Consider the following 6,344-nt stretch of genomic DNA (forward strand, 5'->3'; position numbering starts at 1 on the left):
AGATGCAGAAACTGTTGCTTTGTTTTTGGTTCCTTTCTCTTCTGTGATGGTCTGAGTAGATGCAGAAACTGTTGCCTTGTTTTTGGTTCTTTTCTCTTTTGTGACAGTCTGCATAGATGCGGTTCCTGTTTCCTCTACGACAGTTTGTGTAGACACGGATGCCGTTGTTTTGCATTTGTTTCTTTTTCCCTCCTCCTCAAGGAGACGCTGCACCACCCCATGTAGTGTTTGATTTCTAAACATGGTGCAGGCCGTGCAGAGAAGGCAAAGCAGAACTAACAACAATATTATGCTGTCCTTGGCACCTAGAGAGAACTCAATACTTTTGAAAACTGCTGTGCCATACCAAAAAGACTGGAAAAAATCATTCTTTACCCCTCCCCACAGGGGCTGGGTGCGATTATTGAGAGCCCAGATGTAGCATTCTGGACCAGGACAAGAACACAAAATAGAGTATATATTCCGAATGATGCTCATTGCCTCAGAGGTTATCATACAATAAACATAATAGACCAATACAGCAATTCTGGTACCATACCCTGGTCTGCACATGAGCATTAAGACCGGCAAATACTGCCCCATGTGTGGGAAAATGTAGAGAGCTAGGTATAAGATATATGAAAGCATGTTGAGCATCATAGCGGACAGCTGTTTCTTTTTTCCTCACTACAAAATTGTAATTCTGACTTTTCTCAGTACCTCCTGCCCCACGTTGGGCGCCAAAATATATGTGCTGGCTTGAAGGCAAAACCAGCGAGAGACTCCAAGTCAGAAAAAACAATTTAATAGGAGAGGAAAAAAAAAGTAAAATAAAATAAAACACATGCAATGGTACAAAAGATCACTGACAGAGTCAGAATACAACCTGAAACCGTGGTGGTGGCAGTCCAGATGAAGTGGTCTTGTTGAAGCAGTGTTCTTGCAGAAAGGTCTGGTAGCTCTTGTCCTCTGGGAATCCAGTGGGTAAGGCTGCCTGTGCTGTCCCAAGGCCCCGATTATATCCAGGTGGGAATGCTTGGCTCCTCCCCCTGGGCGGAGCATCTCACAATGGACTGATATCATTTTATCAGTTTTGCAATGGGTCCTTGATTGCCTATTAAACAGAGATAGCTCCTGGGGAGAGTTATCTATGAGTCATGCAGGACGCTATTGATGGGCCATTAACAGAAGATAGTCTGGAGGGAGGGGGCATGGGAAACAGTGGTGCACAACAATATTTCATGTAGATGGTGATAGAATACATACTTTGGGCACATTTTACATTGTAACCTAGGACAATGAGTAAAAGCTAATTTTGATTAAGGTCTTTAATGAGAACAGTTAGCTTAGAGTTAATAATAAAGGGCAGAGAAAGAAGAGAAGAGAAGAGAAGAGAAGAGAAGAGAAGAGAAGAGAAGAGAAGAGAAGAGAAGAGAAGAGAAGAGAAGAGAAGAGAAGAGAAGAGAAGAGAAGAGAAGAGAAGAGAAGTATTTTTCAGTCACTCTAAGTTCCTGCTCTTGCTACCACATGCATTTCTGATCTTTTTCTCATAAAAAATAAAGCAGAAGGGGAAGAGAAACAGAGAACAACATGATTAAAAAAAAAAAAAAATGGGGGGGCGGAAGAAAAAAAAAAAAAAAAGAGCAAGGGATCGATCCTATAAGAAGTAACCCAGTAGAATAAGACCAAAAAAAAAAAAAAAAATACAGTAGAGATCTGCGGAGTTAATTGTGACAATAAAGAAAATGAATTAGGAACAATTGGTCATTGTCCTGCATGTGATAATATTAGGGTTGGCCAGATAAGATTATCATCCAGCAAATTTGACACAAACAGGAGGAAGAATTTTGCCATGCTGACATGTGCTGGTCACGCTACTGATGCTCAAGTTTTTGTTGCGCTCAAGAAGTGATTTGACTAATTAATGGAAGACCTACAGGTGCAGGGACATTGTACATGGATGGGCAGAGATACCTGGAACAGAGGAAAGTGCTCGTAACTATCATATGCCCTCTCTGCTCTGCTGCTTTTCTCTGTTTTACTTACAGGCCTTGTTAGCCAGTGCTGGAAACATGGGACCTTTGGTCCAGTACAGCCAAGATGCAAAGGCATTGAAACAACATTAAATTTCTCTCTCAGCCTCACTCAGTCCAGACAACTTTCCTTGGACGCAATCAGGATATCATCAACAGCAGTCAGGCTTCTGGGGAGGAGGGGGATGTGGTGGTAGGAATGGCTATTACAAATCAGTTCCTAGAGGATCTGTTTCTAACATATGCGGCCAAGCACACAGATTTGGAGGTCTAGTTAGATTTTCAGTTAAATAGATATGGTACCAAAGATATTTATTTCTGACCTTGCCTATAGCTAGAGAAACAACATTTTACACAGACTCAGCTTAAGCATTCAGTGGTTGCACCATCTGAGCAACAGACCTGGCTAAACACAGAAACGACAGAAGGATTTTTTGTTGTAAGTGAGGAGGCTTAATGCAGATGAAGTGGCCATATGGAGTGAAAAAACATAGCCATTAAGAAGATGGAAAGATACTATTAGAACAAGGATTCCCAAAGTTTGTTTATGGAAAGATGGCACAACAAGCAGGGCATCAAGCGGCAGGACCCTAATAATTAACCTGTGACAGAAACCCCAAAAATTTTGGTTCCCCCTTTTCTACCACTCTTGAAAGCAGGAGAATGAGCCACAGTTTCATGCTGCCTTTCAGAGAAGAGAGGAGTGAAGTGACTGACACACTCAGCTCTCCAGACTCTTGGGGTCCTCAGACACCCAGGAAACACTTTGGATGTGTGTTGCTGACTTTGCAGCTGGAACAGCCTCAAACAACACCTGAATTCATTGAGGATGGCTGTGGCCCTGTGTCTTACTAGAAGGTGTCTCAGCCTGCCCTTCAGAAGCTCTGCAGCAGAAGAGGTGCATGGCAAAAGGCATCACAATGAGTCTTGGTGTGGGAACATAATGTCCAGAAGTCGAAAAGTGGCTGAAACTCTGGTTGGGTGACATAAAACCAATGATCCCTCAAAAAACCCTCTAGTATATAAAATAACTTGCATGAGCACTTCAGGCCTTAATTCACAGTGTAGGGAGGTGACTGGGGAGACTCCTCCACCTATTGCAGGAGGTGTTGTATGACACTCCTGCAGCAGGTATGCTCTTCTGCAGAAGATATTCCTGGCCTGATAAGGGACTTTTTCCGTGAATCACAGCAGATACAGCATTACAGGTAGTTAAAATGCTCTGATTGGTAGCTGTCAAAAGTGGTGTTTTCGACCAAAAGTGAGACGAGCTTGAATGGCACCTGAAAATTATTTATATGCACTCCAATAACTGTGTGGACAAACACAGTAGTAAATTCACAGCCTGGATAACAGTCCTCAGAGCCAGAAATTCAGAAACAAATGAACCTTTTGGCATAAGCTCACAATATGAAATCATTTTAAATAAAAATCACACAAAACATTAAGCCTTCTGGTCATTTATTTTGTGTTATGCTGTGGTGCAGTCTCTGCAGCCTAAAGGTGATTAGCACAAAGTACCACTAAATCTCTACCTGGTACAGAGAAAACCCTTAAAAATCTGCTTAATTATCTGTCTGTGTCAGAAAACACAGTCGAGTTTTTCTATATTTTTTAATCAGTGTTTTTACTGTTTGACTCTCCTCATGCTTATTTTTTGTGATTTAAATACAAAAATTTTGTTGAAATAACACTCTTTGATACAAATAATTTAGAGTGAAGAATGTGTGCCAGCAGAGCTAAGTTAATTATTTTGTCTGAATGCTTGGCAGATGAAAATGATGATAGACCTGGGACGTGTCTACACTGGGCAGGAAGGTGTGGTGCAGAAATCCCCAGACGAACGCTGAACGATCTAGCTCCAGACCTTGAACCAAAACAGCCACGCTTGCATGGAGCTGCTGACAGCGAGCCTCCATGAGCTCGGGACCACCATGCAGTGCTCTGCTGGTTGGATGGTGCTGGGATTCAAGGATTCAAGTCAACCTGAGCCTAACCTGCAGCACAGATCAAAAGAAACCGATGAAGGCAAACGGTGAGAAGAAGCTGCTTTTGCCCTAGTGGCAGCTGACTCTGGCTGAACATGAAAAATTGGCTGGCTTGCACGCTTCCTTAATTTCTTCCCCCCATGTTTCATATTTTCAGCCTATGAGACGAAGAAGAACAAGGCATGGCTGAGTCACTTTAATGCCCACTACATATCCTTGGTACTCCGAAGTTAGAGGCAGACGAAAGCTGGTTGGACTTCATTCCTCTCATCAAATGTCAGAAATGTTGTTAAATGGAAGGTTAGTTAATCATTTCAGATTCCATTTATCTTATCACATGCATTTACATAAAGGTAATTATTTATATGGTACACTAATTTGTTTGTATTCCTTAAGGGAAAAATCCTGTGGTTTATAGGAAGGAAACCAGAAGTCACCTAAAAGATGCAAAAATACTCCAGTGCCACCTTGTGCTACAGCCACCAGCAGGATGAGAAGATGGATGTGAACCAAGTGGTCTTCTTGGAGGGGCTGGGTTAGCAAGGGACTGGAGAGGGGAAAAGGAAAGAGAACGATGGAGAGAGAGAGTGCATTCACAATCATCTCCAAAACGTATTCCCTAAAAAGTGGAGCTCAGTCTCTTTGCAAGTTCTTTGCTGCAGAGACTGTAGCTGAGCTGTTTTTCCCGTTTTTGATGGAAGGCATAATTCTCCTAAATTACATTACAAACTGACCTGTCCAACTGGAGAAGAAACAATGGAGATTTTTTTTTTTTCCCCCCAGGCTATTAGTATGTAATTAAAAAGTAATCAAAAAAACCCAACGACCCAAAAAAGACCACACATGAACTTCCTCCGGCGCGTGCTGCGGAAGTGTCCCGGTCTCCAGCGGGCAGGCGGGCCAGGTGAGCGGCTGCCGTGGCACAGCAAACCTGCTGAGGGTGTGATTGCTCACAAGTGAGGGCAATCTCACTCCCATGGAATCACATCGTGCTCCCATGGGTGTGGTGGGGAGACTTTTACAGCTCGACAAATATTTGGACTATTGTTATAAGTAGTTATTTATACAATTCTACGACATTATGCAGTTACATGATACAGTCTGCAGGGCACCACTGGTGATTTGGTCACCAGTGTTTTGGGTAGGATGCAAAATGAAGTCTTGGACTCTGGCCGTACCTTTGAAAGGATGTAGGACCTGCTGAACCTCTGCTGAGGAGCCATGGGTAGGTGCAACCAGTATGTCTAGGAAGCATCAAGGAATATGATTAATCTTATCAATTTAAGCATCTGAAGCGGCTTAGTCATCCATCTGTTTGGCAGGAATTTATCTTTGTGATTTCTCTCGCTTCCATAGTCACCACGGGCCCAAGGCTAGATGTCTAAATAAATATCAAATTACATCTGAAGCAGAGCAGCACCCCAACATTCAAACATGCCGAGAAACCTAAGTGCCTTTCTCCCACTTGTGTCAAGCAGCCAAGGCTGCTTAATCACTGCTCCACCAGCCAAGCCCTAAGGCAATCCACCTCCTGTTCCTGAGCCTCCAGATTCCTCGTTTGCAATCCATTCATAATTACCCATGCGAGGCCTGCGCTGATCCCAGCTGGGCAACTCTGGGATGGGGCCCTGGAGGTGTTCCTCTGGGATGTGGCAGTGAGCAGCTGCGCTGGTGGCTGGCTGTACCGCTGTCTTTCCCTTTCTTCTTGTCAAGACCATATGAATGTCGTGTTTCAGAAAAGAGCCAAGGCTTGCTGGTGCGAGGCGGTGAACAGGGTCCCATGAGACAACCTATGCCAGGGCTGAGACACCCCAGCAGATGCTCAGGTGTTTGACTGGGTTTCAGCTGTGGCTTCCTGATATGCAGTGGATATGGAGGAGGCAGGACAGAGGACAGCTCGCGCAGCAGAATGGAAAACCAATTGCTTTTATTTCTGATTACCTCTTTTCAACAAAGAAGCAAATCCCAACGTGCCTCTGCCATCCAAACTCCTTAGACCAGTCCTGCCACACTGCTGGAAAGCTGTTTCAGATCCTAGGGGTGCCTCCTCTTTCCTAATGGCTCCGCTGGGCACCTGACAGCCTGGAGGAAACTCTACCTGCCTGGAGGAGCTGTCACAAGGAGTGGGTGTGAAACTGGCCCTGAAGGAATTGTCAGCTCTGGAGAGTTTCTGGCTCCTTTAAAGAGAGGAAAAACAGTTGGGCGGGAAGGACGGGTCCGAAGTCCTCCTGGCTGTGGCAGAGCAGAGCAGAGCAGGAAAGGCAGGCCATTGTTCGTGCTGGCCCTCACCACAGAAAATTCTCGATGTGGCTGGACATGGCTGCTGGGAACAGGCTGACATTAG

General features: G+C 44.3%; 1 long non-coding RNA gene across 1 annotated transcript; it reads left to right on the top strand.

Moving 5' to 3' along the window:
- The first annotated feature begins 3,832 nt into the window (after window positions 1–3,832).
- On the top strand, window positions 3,833–4,511 carry LOC120753291 (uncharacterized). The gene is made up of 3 exons (XR_005701051.2): window positions 3,833–4,047; window positions 4,158–4,300; window positions 4,397–4,511. It is a non-coding gene; the product is annotated as an uncharacterized LOC120753291 (long non-coding RNA).
- The last annotated feature ends 1,833 nt before the right edge of the window (window positions 4,512–6,344 follow it).

Source organism: Hirundo rustica, chromosome 5 (genome assembly GCF_015227805.2).
Source record: "Hirundo rustica isolate bHirRus1 chromosome 5, bHirRus1.pri.v3, whole genome shotgun sequence".
Taxonomy (NCBI): Eukaryota; Metazoa; Chordata; class Aves; order Passeriformes; family Hirundinidae; genus Hirundo; species Hirundo rustica.